This window comes from Oreochromis niloticus, unplaced genomic scaffold (assembly GCF_001858045.2).
Source record: "Oreochromis niloticus isolate F11D_XX unplaced genomic scaffold, O_niloticus_UMD_NMBU tig00008064_pilon, whole genome shotgun sequence".
Classification (NCBI taxonomy): domain Eukaryota; kingdom Metazoa; phylum Chordata; class Actinopteri; order Cichliformes; family Cichlidae; genus Oreochromis; species Oreochromis niloticus.
Window position 1 is genome coordinate 177776 of NW_020328944.1, and position 15120 is coordinate 192895.

A 15120-nucleotide genomic window follows, 5' to 3' on the forward strand; every position below is an offset into this window, starting at 1 on the left:
TTAAGTTGGACTCTGAAACCAGAAGAGGATGTTTCTCTCTCTTCAGATTCGCTGTCATCCTGTGATGGGAACGATTTCAGCCTGCGTGATCACGCTGATGTTTGCACAGAGCAGATAATGAAGTGAATGTTTTAACACATTGGTAACAGTGAAACAGTTTATTAGTAACATGGGATCGTTTGTGTGCAGAGTATGAACTGAGATTACTGAAGCTCTTGTCACACTGCTCACAGCTGTAGTTTCCTTCCATGTGTGTACGTTCATGCTTGTTACGACTACTTGAACATGAGAAGCTTTTGTCACAGTGTCTGCACTTGTATGGTTTCTCTCCTGTGTGGACTCGTTTGTGTGTTTTAAGGTCACTTGCAGTGGTGAAGGATGACCCACACTGATCACAGTGGTGCTTTTTGAGCCCACTGTGAAAGAGTTCATGTCGTTTTAAGTCACGTGATGTGGGGAAGCTTCTCCCACATTCTTTGCAGTATTTCAGTTTGTCTCCAGTGTGTTTACGTTGATGTATTTTTAGGCCGGCTTGCTGACTGAAAGTTTTTTCACAGATGTCACAACGGAAGTCTTTCCCACCACCACAGCGATGACAGGGTTGAGAAGTGGATCCATCTGTGTCGCTCTGCTTCTAAACAAAGACACAAAGACAGTGTAAGTCAGTCCTTCAACACTTTTATCCTGAACATCGCCTGAAATAAAGAGCATCTCTGCAGACGTGCAATTACATTTTACTGTTTCGATTAACACTCAGTTTACTGGGCTACAATAAGTACAATACTACCACCATAATACTACAGTAATACTTATTTAATATTACAGTAACATCTGACTTACACTTAAGTACTACCACGCTACTGTTTTTAGGGTACCCATGCTAAACTACAGTAACACTGCAATAATACTAATTTAACACTGCATTAATAACACTGTAATTGTGCAGTTATAACACTCAGCTGAAAAACACTATTACCCCCAATGACACTGCAATTATAACATTAAATGGGTATTTTAACACTAATGTTTAAAAGTACTAAAACTATTAAGAAGCACTGATTCTACAGCTACAATACTACAATACCATTAACCAACTTTCTTAACCATAAGAGAAGATTACTGAATGGTTTGGTTTTGTACTTAATTTATGTTTTATTTTATTCCATTTACACCTGACAGAGGAATGAGCCGCTGTAAACCAAAGGCCATTTATGCAGAAATAATAACAACATGATATAACACGAAGCTGCCTGAAGATTAAATAACAGCATCATATCAATTTTCGGCATTTTCAGTTTTTCATGATCGTGTAAACAAAAATCATAACTGAAATGAAAATCTGAATAATGGCTCAGAGCTACTCTTTGGTGCAGTAGAAGTGCTAACATGCTAACACAATTTAATGAGCAGACTTGTTCCAAACAGTCAGACTGAACTTACAAGATAAAAATAAAAATACATACCTCACAGTAACTGCACTTGTAGAGTCTCTTTCTGGTGTGGATCTGTTGGTGTCGTCTCAGGTACTGTGGAGTTTTAAAAGTCTTCTCACACAGGTCACATTGATAAGGTCTCTCCTCAGTGTGGGTAAACATGTGGCTTTGTAACTGTGCGTCTGTTGTAAAGTACTTGCCACACTGATCACACCAGTACACATTTTCTCCGGAGTGAATGCGTAGGTGTGTATTTCGGCTCCATAGCCGGCTGAAAGTTTTTCCACAGATGTCACAGCTGTACGCCTTAATTCCAGAGTGGGTAACTAGATGTCTCTGTAAGTGGCTACTTCGAGTAAAAGCTTTACCACACTGATCACAGGTGTAAGCTTTAACTCCACTGTGGAGGATTTGGTGTCTTTTTAGGGCATTCTTCCTGGAAAACGACTTTCCACACAAGTCACAGCTGAACGGTCTCTCTCCAGTGTGGATGAGCTGATGTTGTTTTAGTTTAGACTTCAAAGTAAAATCCTTCCCACACTCGTCACAGGTGTATTTTTTCTCTCTCTTTCTTCTGTGAGGTTTGTCGGCCTCCTGAGAGCGCTGACTTCTCGGTCCATGTTGGTCCTGCAGTGACAGACACAAACAGAGGCAGTGAGTGAAATGCATTCATTAAACAAACTGAAGCTTCAAACTCCCTCCATTAACACTAGTTTTAAACCTGAAGGTGGAGTGTGGCACCAAACACCTTAAAGGTCTCTTATCCCCACCTACTGGTAGTAGTAACACATTACATCCAACCTGGTGTTAAAGATAATTAATCATTGTTCAAACACTCTAAAATCATGCCCATCCCTCCTGCTTGTACACAAATATTAAAGCTAACAAACTCAGAATAGTAATAAATGTTTACCAGGTCTGCACTTTTTTATATTTCCTGTTGCTGTTTCCTGTTTTATATTTCTATAATTGTCTAATTTATTCAACGATAATAAATCAAATGTAACAGTTACTAGCTTGGTTCAGTGAAGGATGATGTCAGAGTCTGACTGTAACCTGAGGTTTTTTTTACTTTTACTCCCTACATAAAAAAAATACAAAAATTTTGATTTAAAGACTGCAGTAAAATCCTCTGCAGGTTAGTGCAGGACAAGCAGGTAAGTTTACTGTACTGTGATGGATTTAAAGTAAAGAACAGTGTGTGACTGGTGCACAGAGACTGTGGTGCTCATGTCAGAGTTAGGTTACATCAAGTGTAGCAGAAATTAACTTAAACTTAAGCTCATGATGCTGACATTCATTCACTGAGCTCCACCTTCATACCAACAGTATAGTGTCTAATAGAAAGACATTGTACTGTCAGTGTAGAGGATGGAAATCAGCCAGGACAACTCATGAAACATCTGCTGACATCTGGTTGAATTCACAGAGAGCAGCAGTTCAGCTGATCACAGCCTGTACATTAAAAAAATCTACTGGAGCTCTCAATAGAAATTATTGTGAGCTGTGATTCTTTTCCCCACACTGAGGCACTACAGCTGATTTTAGGGTTGAATCCTACTGAATCCCACTTTAACCTCTTCCCTGCTCATTTTGATGTTTAGAGGCAAAGTCATGTAGGCACTGTATACCTTACTTTTACATTACATTAATATAGCACAAGGTTCTGTGTAGTTTAGCATAAAACATATATCAGTACTTCAGCTTTTAATGGAGTATTTCTTAACACTAGTATCTGTCACCTTCTGTGTTGAGCTCATTGTTTTCTCTGCAGTAGCTGAGCTGAGTCCAAGTAGCTGAAATTTCCTCTGCTGCTCCGTCAGACTCTTCTCCTCCTGCTGATCAGCTGGGACACAAAACAGAACTTTGTTAGGCTCCACACTGCACCGAATATAATCCTCTTATATGTTATTTATTCTTGCTTACTCACTATTTCTATTGTTTTCCACACAACAGAAATTGTGTGGAAAACACAATTGAGCACCCACAATTTAGTTGAATATGTACAATGACAATAAAAGACTATTCTTTTAAAAATTAGCAGTACTTTTAAACGTGATAAAATTAGAACACAGATCAGAATATATCAAATCATCTTTGAAATGATTCTAATAACAGGCCTCTCAGAGTGAGGCCAGTTTTTACAATCACATGCCCTGTGGGCCGAAACAACTTGCACATACAACTGAGCTGATAAAGGCAGCTGTGTTTCAGCCTGGAATACATTTATTTTTACCTTTCTCATAAATGTATTTCATTATAGCACTTTTAACGCCAACATGTTGGGTCTTTTGGAGCCGGAAGTGACCTTATATGGATGAAGGGTGGCGCTAGAATTACTGAGCCTTTTTTCCCCTGGTGCAAGTCCCTACTACTAGATTTACTAGCCCTGCGCAAATTTGCGTAAATTCCCCCAACCCTAACACCTCTTGGCACCCCGCTGAGATTTACACAGGTCTTCAGCGCCATTGTTCTCCTGCTTTTGTTGTGCAAACACACCCTCCCCCAACCCCCAACCATGAAAGATTCAGGTCTTTCCTTCCCTGCAAGGCTACTTTCCTTCCTTACCTGCAGCGTACAATACACCATGGTAGTTTCTATGTGCAATATTTCTCTTCTCATATGCAATATTAGTTCTTGTCAATCCTTGTCACTACATTGCATGCCTGTCCATAAACATATGCACACAGAGTTGTACTTATATTTATATAGCCACACCGTATATAATATGCATAAAGTCTAGTTATACACACACACACACACACACACACATATATATGTATATATATATATATATATATATATATATATATAGTGTGTGTGTATACATACATACACATATACATACACACATACACACATACATATATATATATACATACATACATGCACACACACACAGATAGATAGATAGATAGATAGATAGATAGATAGGTATATATATGTGTGTGTGTGTATACACACACCAATATTTTTGAATACACGTGTCCATGTTTATGTTTCCAGATTGTTTGTATAGTGCACTTTCTATACCGTGCTCTTTGTACAGTTTTTATTTAGCTGCTTTTGTCTTGCACTGTCCACTTTTTTGCAATGACAATGCAGATTTTCCACTTGTGGGACAAATAAATGCAGATTTGCTGTGTGTGTGTGTGTGTGTGTGTGTGTGTGTGTGTTTGTGCAACATTGGCATTTGTTTACTCAGATCCAAGGCAGGCCAAACCTCTGTGTTACAACCTACATACAAAAGACAAACATTCACGATATATGGGTACACAAGTCTGTTTTATTTCAAAGTGTTTCAAACTTTACAGCGTTTGCAGACCCAGTGTCCATCATCCCTGCATTTGGCGCAGGTGAATTTCTGACATGTTGCACAGGTAAACCTGCTGCGATTCCTGTTGCAGCTCTCTTGCACCTGGCACTGCATTGTCTTTAACAAATTTCCCACGTGTGGGACTAATAAAGGTTATCTTATCTTTACAGTCCCTGGCACAGCAGCTGCAGCAGCTTCAGCAGCCTGCCTCTGTGCTAATATTTCCTTGTGCTGCTTGGTTGCAATATACTGTGTGAATGGACAATGAACCTTGGTAGGGAACAGCTGTTCATCTATGGTCATGTGTTCTCCTGGAGTGAAACTCTTAGCACAGTTCTCGTTGAAGCGTGTCCAGATGTTGAAGATCGCCGCAAATTTGTCTGTTTTCACCTGTTCTGCCCGCGTGTCCCTGTCATCAAATCGAAGGTGTTGCATAATTGAAATGAATCTATCTTGGGGCATTGTCTCTTTGATTACTGGTACCAGAAATCTTTCTGACAAGCAATCCACAATGGCACCAACAGGACACATGATTGCTCTTACAAACAGGATTGAAATGAATGCCATCAGTTCATGAACTGACAAATTCCAGTGCGGCTCGGTTCTGCGGGCTTGATGTACCGTGCACTCTCTGATGGTCTGCAGCATTCCTACGTCTAACAGGCAAAGGAAGCTTTGGAGCACACTTGTAATCTTATGCTGTCGGAAGATAAACAAATAGAGAATGGTAAATTTACATGAACCTCACTCTAAATGGGTTTATATAAATATCATATCTGCTATGGCAGTGACAAACCTTAGCAGACTCTGTGGGTCCAGCTTGCGCAGTGAAGCACGAACGATTTGCTACTGCACTGGGCATTCCAATGTCCTCCTCAACCCACACAGTGTCGTCTTTTGCCGTGTGGCTCTGGCTGGGCTTCCCAGTACCACGGGGCCTCTTCCGTGGAGGCATGTTGGGTTCTTGTTTCGTCTCCTTTTCAGATTCTTCTGATGAGGTATCAGTGGCCTGCTGGAAAAATGAAACCTCTCCTCCATCAGAATCTGCTTCGTCCATTTCCTCAAGCAAGGCCAAAGCCTGTTGCGCGGAGAGGTTCTTCCTGCGTGGCAGTGATACGGAGGCCATCCTGATGTACGTTCTCAGAAATGCGAACAAGAAATGATTCTCCCGCCTGGGTCGGTCTGCTTTTATGCACAGCACTGTGCTGTAGTCAAGCAATGCCACTTCCTCACATACACAGTCACAATGGAACAATGGAAGATCTGTGCTGAGAGTCAAGGAAGGTGTGAATGTGTGTCTTTCATATTTGCAGGTCAGTCAATGTGTGGGATATTTTGTATAGGTACGGCAGGCATTTCTGGAAGTTGTAACACAGAGGTTTGGCCTGACTTGGATCTGAGCAACTCTGAGTGAGCAAATGCAAATGTGCCAGGCCTCAAGGATAATGGGTGGTTTGCACAAGAAAAGCTGGAGGAGAAACGAGCTGACGACCTGTGAAAATCTCAGCAGGGGTGCTTAACACCTCGGGACTTGCACCAGAAAATAAAAAACCCAGTAATTCTAGGGGGTGTTGGGTTTAGGGAAGTTACGCAAATTTGCGCAGGTTTAGTAAACCTAGTGTTAACCAACATGTTGGGTCTTTTGGAGCCGGAAGTGACCTTATATGGATGAAGGGTGGCGCTAGCTAGCTTGGTTAGCAGGCTGCATTAATAAACTGTGCAGGTGCCACAGACATGCTAAGTAGCGCTTAATAACCTACTAATAAAATAACAGAAACTCTGATTACAATGAGCTCATTTAAAAGCTTTCTTCTAATAAAATTATTTTCTTCTCTGTGTTTCATAATCTTTTGCTGATATCTTTCTGTGAATTAGTTTAAAGCAGCTTGAGTCAATTTAGTCAGATTTTTTTTTCAACTGGTTCACAAAAACTTGAGAACAGACACCGAGGAGAGCAACAGAAAGCCTCATTCAGGAGCTAAACTCAAGATTAATTAAACTCAGATTAACGTTAGCTCGGTGCTTACCTTTAAATCAGTCTTGACAATAAACTGAGAGAAAAACGCCATTAAGCGGGAACTCGGCTTCTTCTTCTTCTGCTTTTGTATTTTTTGGCGGTTAAAGCTTTAAGGCGCATTACCGCCACCTGCTGGACTGGACTGTTCATATCCTAAACGTCATCAATTGACCACAAATTTGTTGGAGTTTCTGTTAATAAAAAAGATGGAATTCAAGGATCTGTGATTTGGTTTCTTTGTTTTCACCATTTACTCTACAATTTTCTGCCAGTGTATAGCAAACCCCACAGCTCAAATCAATGAAGAATTTAGTATTTTTTAAAATATTGCTTAAGCTGGAACCAGCAGCTATGTAGGCCCTGTATTTTTAATCCAAACATGTGATAGAGGTTTACCACCAGGAGAAGCAGACTGTAAATAAAAGACTGTGCTACTGAAAACCGTTACTCTGTCTTTGGATTGTAAATATGTTTCCATATCACTTCTGTATTAATTATATGGCTCAAACTATTTGTTATGAAAGGAAAACAAACAAACTGATGTTGTATAAAATGATTCAGGATTATTTACTTTGAGTCCAGAAATCATAGCTGTCTCATCAGATCCAATTGTGACATTAGCTATAGTTTCCGCGGAGGGTACTTGGTTCTGTATGACAGCACAGCTTTTAGGTTTAATTCAAGGGCTTGAGTACAGCCTGATAATTACAGGCCTGCAAACTGTTTGCTGATGAACTTTGGAGGTAAAAGTACAGACAGCTTTAGAAGACACAGGACACGAGATGGGTTCAACACTTATTTTGAGTTCCATGTAACAATCCCTACCTCTGTAATTAAAGAATGTGCCATTTAATCCTGGATGGCTAAAATGGGGCGGCTGCCGTTCAGGATTTAGCACAAGTCAGCTTTTGATCAGAAAGTTTCCTGGTTTGATCCCTGGCTGCTCCAGTCTGCAAGCCAAATATCCTTGGACAAGATCGTAATCCCAAGTTGCTTTCTGATGCATCCATTGGAGTGTGAATGCTTTATAGAGTTTGTGAAACAGTTGTACGTCTGGTCAGATTGTTTTGTATTTGTGTGTGGATTGAAGCACATGCCTGAGAGCACATCAATCACTGCACATATTTTTTAAATCTTAGTTTATATTTGTGGATCATACTGTATGCATTTGTAACACTTTTGAGACAGATTTCTCTCCACATAAATGACCGATGTTCCCTGAATGCCTCACATACAGCTCCAGGACATTTCAACACAATCTTTCATACGTTCTTCTCTCGTGCTTCATCGATTTGCTCTGACATTTAACATTGTTAAAACTGCTTCTTACCTGTGGCTCGTTGGTCTAGGGCAGTGGTCTCAAACTTCAATGAGCTGTGGGCCACTGCTGGCACTGTCATCTCATGTGAGGGCCACTTTAGTGTTCAAATAGTACAAAACCTCCCAATTAAACAAAAAAGAAAACACCCACAAATATTTCTGAAAATGTGGTGTTGTGTTTGTTTTACATTTCAAATCTTATAACAATCGTATAATTGTATAACAAGACAAAAGACTTAGAACTTTTGTTGTCATTCTACAGTTGCTTGCACAATTAAAATATGTGACAAGACCACGAGATGCAAAAGTAAAAGACAATGTACAAAGGAAGAAGAGAAAGAAAAACAACGAAACCTTTCATTGATCTACAAAATAATCAAATTGGTACTCTCTTTCTGACCAGACACATGGCAGCACTTCTGCTATAATTTTGTTCATATTTAAAAATAAAAATGCAGACATAAGTGTACATATTAGTTTTGTTTTCTTTACAAATAACTCTTATTTAAATCATTTTGTGCTTTTATTATTTATTATTTTAACATTGTACTCAACAACAAATAAATACTCCCTAACAAAAAAAAGGAACTTCAATGGCCAAACTGCATTATATTTCTTCAGGTCAATATACGGGCCACAAGTAGGAGTGAGGGAAGCCGCGAGTTTGAGACCCTTGCTAAAATGAAATGCTGCAGAGTCCCAGGTATTTCTACACCAGTGGGAGTTGTCCCTCAGAGGAACCCAGGCACTCATCTTTTCAAGCTCCTTAGACTAACAGGCCCTGGATGACTGAGAACAGTCAAAGCTTCTATCTTTTAGGCACTGGTGGGAGTTAAACCCAGGATCTCCTCTTTTCTAACTTTCCAGTTACAAGACAGGTACTTTAACCAACTAAGCTAATGTGCCACATAAACTGCCACTCAGATGAGTAACTGATGAATGCTTGAATGAAACAACCAGAGAAGGAGGTTCAATGAAGAACATCTGACACATATCTACTTGACATGAAAGCAGTACAGTATCATTTGTTATTAGAGGAAGTCAAAGAAGTGTGTCAGTGAGAAATATCCATCAAAATTATTACTGTGGGTAAAAGCCTTGCTGCTTCATTCTGGACCGCTTGAAGACGATTTAAGGTAGCCTTAGACAGACAGGAAAAGAGTGCATTACGATAGTCTAACCGGGAGGAGATGAAGGCATGGACAAGCATCTCCATTTCACCTCCATGGAGACAATAGTCCTAAGTTTAGCAGTATTTCTTAAATGAAAAAAGCAGGAGCAGGTCACAGACTTGATATAAGCATCAAAAGTCAGAGACTGATCCAAATTTATCCCAAGATTCTGAGCAGTAGCTTTTGTCAAGGAGTTGTCCAGGAAAGCACAGGATTTAGTCCCAATGATCTTGTTTTTGTTTTTGCACACCCAGCCTCCCAGACTGGGTGGTCCTGGACTAAATGATTGTAGTGGTGAATGGGTAAGTAAAAGTTGTGGCCAAACAAGATGTACGTGAGACATTTACATACAGTTGTAACACAGATTATATTCTTCATGAATAGAATAATACAGAGAAGAGTAAACACAGTCAATAAGCTTGTCACTTCAGGAACTCATTAGGAATTTGAACCCAGGGCCACACGGACAAGATGAGGGAATCATATACCTACAGTTGTGAATGTGTCCTTACAGTATATCCAATAAATCTCTACGGAATTAATCCTAGAATAAAAACTAGAATCAAGCACACAAACAGATGATTCTCTGAGCATTCAAGACAATCTTTCACACATTCTTCTTCATCTAGTTGCTCTGATGTGTGACTTTGTGTAAAAAGACTTGCTTGAATGTTTGTGTGGCTCGTTGGTCTAGGGGTATGATTCTCGCTTTGGGTGTGAGAGGTCCCGGGTTCAAATCCTGGACGAGCCCACTTGTTGTCTACAGAGCCTCTCAGCTGCCACATGTTGTTCACACATGTTCCCATAGTACCTCATACAGGGACAGCTAACAGATCTGATGTGAATGATGTCATCGGCCTTGTTCTTATTTTTACCATTTGAATTCTCCGACAAGTTTTTCTACGATAATTATTTGTTATTCATGTTGGCCTAACAAGATAACACAGAGTTTTATTTTAGATTAAATAAGCGGATTCAATTCAAACTTGTACACAGAACTGCTACAATACACAGTTATGTATCATATATTATAAATGTGTAACTCTCTGACACGACATTAACAAAATGCATGTGGAAAAACGCACATCAGTTTTTACTGATACACAAAAGGGCCAAAATTAAACATCAGTAAACATTAGTACTTCAGTACCACAAAGGAATCTCTTTCAGTGCATTATACACACATGTAACTTATGTACCAAGTGAAATAAAATGTTACAAATAAAAATTATGTGATGATTTCCACTGCAAAATTCAGATTTTAGGGTCAAAATTTGACTTAAATTGTGGTGTAAGGTTTGTGGTTATAAAGCTTGACGCTGTCATGCTCATCTGTATGACTATATGCTCATGCCACTGTGTTGACTGCAGGTGGGTGCATGCTCCATGTTGCAGGGTTTTTCTTCAGGTACTCTTTTTTGTCCGCCATGATCTAAACACATGCACCTCATTGGAAGCTCTAAATAACCCACCTAAATTGGTTCTTAATTTAAAATTAAAAGTGATCATCTGAAAATTAGACGAAAGCTTATTTGTGACAATCTCTGAAACGTGTAGTTGAAGCTGCTCCTCTTTGCTGTGGGCAGGTTTGAGAGCAGCCACCTGGGGTTCGCTGGAGAGCAGCAGGAGCAGCCTCAGCACCTCACTCCTCCTCGGCCTGCGAGCACACCTCCGCCATGACCTGGAAAATGCCTAAGGAAGCTTTTCCCTTTTCACTTTGGGTGTAAGCGGTCCTGGGTTCAAATCCCTGATGAGCCTGTTTGGTTTTTGGGGCTTTGCCGTTGAACTGTTCATGGAAGTCCTGGGCAACTGTAATTTGCTAATTTTCAGATGTCATAAAAACTCCCTCAAAAGCCTTCAGCTGATCCAAAATGCTGGAGCGAGAGTACAGGCAGGGCCTAGAAAGAGAGAGCATAACGTTCAAGACTCAAGATTTTTTATTTGTCACATGCTTAGTCATTAAATTACAAAAAAACACAGTGAAATGTCTCCTGAACTGCTCCTTTGACTGTGCAAAAAAAGACATTATATACAATAAGTAAATTAATTTTAAAAGTCTGGAAATTTTATATCAAAAATCTGAAAATGTACATTGTGCAAATGGAATGTTTAAGTGTCTTGTGCCATATTAGCACAGCAACATATTGACAGAGCAGTGCAAGTAAACAAGTGACCAGAGTAATATAAACAGAGCAATTCAACAGAGTGACCAGTGAAGTGTAAACGGTAATGCGACCAGGGTAGTGTGAACAGACTGATATAAGGTCCTGTTTCAGTCACTTATGGATGCTGTGAGGGGAGTGGGGGCATGTTCTGATTTAGGACTCGGATGGCCTGAGGATAGAAGCTCCTCCTTGAGTCTCTCTCTTTTTGCCCCGATGGTGTGGAACCTTCTGCTTGATTGCAGAAGTTGAAACATTTTGTTACTGGGATGGGACGAGTCCTTTAATATCTGAGCTGTACTGGACCAACATCTCCTGGTGTAAATGTCCTGTAGGGAAGTTATATTTGTGGATCATACTGTATGCATATGTAACGCAGCAGTGTTCTGACGCACGGATCACTCTGCTTTTCAATCCTGGAGACAGCTATTCCCACACCAGGATGTGATGTTCTGTGTGAGGATGCTCTCCACAGCGCCTGAATAGAAAGTTCTGAGAACCACTGGAAAAACCTGCTAACTTCCTGAGTTGTCGGAGACGGTACAGGCGCTTGCCTAGCCTTTTTGGACTGGACGTGACTGTGAGCAGACCATTTCAAGACTGAGGAGATGTGAACACCGAGAAAAAAAGAGAAGCAGAAACTGCTAGAAGTGGATTCAAACCCAGACCTCCAGGGGAGACCGTGACCTAAACACAGCACCTTAGACCACTCAGCCATGCTGACACAGATCTACTGGAACTGATTTTCTGATAAATCCAGAATCCAGTTTAAAATCCTTCCCTTCACATAAAAAGTCTTGAATGAACCTTTGGTCTAACTGTTCTTCACACCTGACTGGTAACAAGATGGCGCCGGTGTGTGTGGTTGCTCGTCTGTCACTCCCAAGTTTGTTTCTGTTTTTATTATTTCTGACCTGTGTCATTCACCAAACAAAGTCTCTGCTGAGGTATGATCGCCAGACATGATGATCGCCTTTTATTGAAAAGGTCGGCACCACCAGGGCTCTTATCACAGCTCCTGACTCTGACCCCTCTGTCTCTGTGCCTTGCACTGCTGATGTTGCTCAGTTTGAGCTTGTGACTCTCTCCATTTCAGAGGATGTGAGGCGCCATATTAACCCCGCAGGTTCCCCCAGGATCCTTTCCCTCCACGATTGTTAAAAGAAATCTTTCCTAGTATAGGGCAGTCTGTCCTTGACATTATTAACAGCAGTCTGTCTTCTGGGGTGGTTCCTGCAATTTTCAAACATGCAGTAGTGCAGCCACTGCTTAAGAAACCTGGGCTTGATCACACAGTTTTAGCTAATTATAGGCCGATTTCAAAGCTGCCTTTTCTTTCCAAGTTTTAGAGAAAATAGTTTTTTGTCAACTGAAATACTTTATAGAAGTTGCCTGAAGTTTAGAGTGTCGTGGAGAGTTAGCAAAACAAAACCACCGTCCCACTTTTAACCCCTGACTTTGATTGATTGATTGATTGATCATACTTTATTCATCCCGAGGGAAGTTGGGTTAAGGCTGCCAGCCATCCCAGCGCCATCTTACCCTTCAGACCATACATACATTACACAAACATCACATGGGGAAGACAGGTCAGAGAGGTATAACAATGGAAAATACACAACATGAGGAAAGACGAGGAGAAAAAAGAACTCCCCCCAGACTGAGCTCCAACAGGGAGAACAGTTTGATAACAGAAAAAACACCTCAGCACAAAAAGCACATGACTGTCAACACACCATAGAAACACAAGACAAGCAACAGGGGCGGGTAAAGGGTAATAGAGAGCCGGAGTAGACAGCGCATCCGGTCCTGCAGCATGTCTGCGCTGGTCCAGTCGACCGCCATCTTCCCCGGGAGGGGACAAGCATGGAAGGCATTTGGAAAGGGAGGGGGGATGAGTGTGTATCAGTGTATGTGTATGTGTGTGTGTGTGTCCAGAGTTCAGCTGAGACAGTGTCCTTCGCCCTGCCAGGCTAAGTAAACAGTCTTCCAGCCAACCCAGGCGGCCTTAGAATAGGAAGAAACAGTCTAAGCACAGTCTGTTATCAGGGTGTTTTTGTTCAGCTCCAGCCTTGAGACCACAGCTGGTGCCGAAGTGGTAGCCGCATGAAGTGATGGTGCTTTTTACTTTAGTGCGAACAACTCATGTGAATTTCAAAGCTCTTCTAACAGTCTGACACTGGTCTCTCAATCTCCTGTTGGAGAGCCGTGAGCTTTTCCATGATGTTATCAAACTTGCGCTCTGTGATGTTGTCCTTCTTGTGCTCAAAGAGCAGATTCTGAGAACTCACGACCGCAGTGAGCTTCTCCAAGATGTAATCCAATTTTCGCTCAGAGGTCTTATTCTGAGTGTTCACGGCAGCCGTAAGCTTCTCCAAGATCTTATCCGTGCTGACAGGTGTCGTCTCTTTTGATGCAACAACCTCTGGTGATTAATATAAGAAACAAGACTGCCTTTCATGTGTTTCTGTTTCGGCTCAAATTGGTTTGATGTTTGGAGGTTTTCTTGGTGTTCATCAGGTACTCATCCGTGTGGTAGTGTATGTGGCACTGTGGCTTAGTTGGTTAAAGTGCCTGTCTAGTAAATGTTAAACTAGAAAACAGGAGATCCTGGGTTCAACTCCCAGCAGTGCCTAAAAGTTAGTAGTTTTGTCTGTTCTCAGTCATCCAGGGCCTGTTAGTCTACGGAGCTTTGAAAGATGAGTGTCTGGATTCCTTTAAGGGACACATCCCACTGGTGTTTAAATACCTGGGACTCTCTCCGCTTACCTCACTCCTACTTGCAGCCCGTATATTGACCTGAAGAAATATAATGCTATTTGACCGTTAAAGTTACTTTTGTTGTTAGGCAGGATTTGTTTGTTGTTGAGTGCAATGTTAAAATAAGTTCTTTAAAAAGCACAAAATGATTTAATATGAAGGCAATATGAGCAGAGAGCACAAACCTGTTGAGTGATTGGCTGTTAGTTCAGTGAGAGAGTTATTTGTAAAGTAAACACTTTTCACTAGCAGTCAAAACTAATGTTTACACTTATGTCTGCATTTTTATTGTGTTAAATATCAACAAAAGAACTGAAAGTATAGAGCCACGTGATGTGGATCGGTGCGAGCACATCACGATAATGACTGGGTAACAGACGTCTCTGAAAACGTCGGAGCACTTTTGCAAATATGCGATGTCTTGATAAACCAAATAGATATTTGAAGTTTATACGGCTACTTTCTCACCTGAAAATATGTTAAAAGTTTATTTTGTGACGCAGAAAGATAAATAAGAGTAATATTTAAACTTAGTAGAGGCCGCCATTGTTGGAAACTGTTGCACTGAAATGTGAGATTTTTAAAAGGTGAATGTGGCTGTTTCCTGTGACTTGTTGGTTTTTGGGGATGATCCTCAGTTTGAGTTTCTTATGTTCAAATCCCAGATGAGCCCATTTGTTGTTTAAGACTTTGCCGCCTCCCTGTTACTGTAATTTGTTACTATCAGGATGTCCTAAAAACTCCATGGAAAGCATTTAGCTTCAGAGAAAAACTGGCAGGAAACAGAAAGACAGAGCATTTTTCTCTTATATTGACTTTCTCCACTGGATTCCTGTTAAATCCAGAATTGAATATAAAATACTATTTTTATATGACTATTTTTACTTTTAGCTTCTACTTTTTTACATCACACTGTGCACAATCTCTATGGAATTAATCC

The 15120-nt window shown here is 40.6% G+C and overlaps 1 long non-coding RNA gene and 2 other non-coding genes across 3 annotated transcripts; 2 read left to right on the forward strand and 1 right to left on the reverse strand.

Annotated features, from left to right (window-relative positions):
* Positions 1–213: 213 nt before the first annotated feature.
* LOC112845606 (uncharacterized) lies at positions 214–1980 on the reverse strand. Its single transcript, XR_003218469.1, has 2 exons — positions 1464–1980; positions 214–634 (listed from the first exon to the last, which is right to left on the reverse strand). It is a non-coding gene; the product is annotated as an uncharacterized LOC112845606 (long non-coding RNA).
* Positions 1981–9937: 7957 nt separating this feature from the next.
* On the forward strand, positions 9938–10009 carry trnap-ugg (transfer RNA proline (anticodon UGG)). The gene has a single exon. It is a non-coding gene; the product is annotated as a tRNA-Pro (tRNA).
* Positions 10010–13966: 3957 nt separating this feature from the next.
* trnat-agu (transfer RNA threonine (anticodon AGU)) lies at positions 13967–14055 on the forward strand. The gene is given in 2 exon segments: positions 13967–14004; positions 14020–14055. It is a non-coding gene; the product is annotated as a tRNA-Thr (tRNA).
* The last annotated feature ends 1065 nt before the right edge of the window (positions 14056–15120 follow it).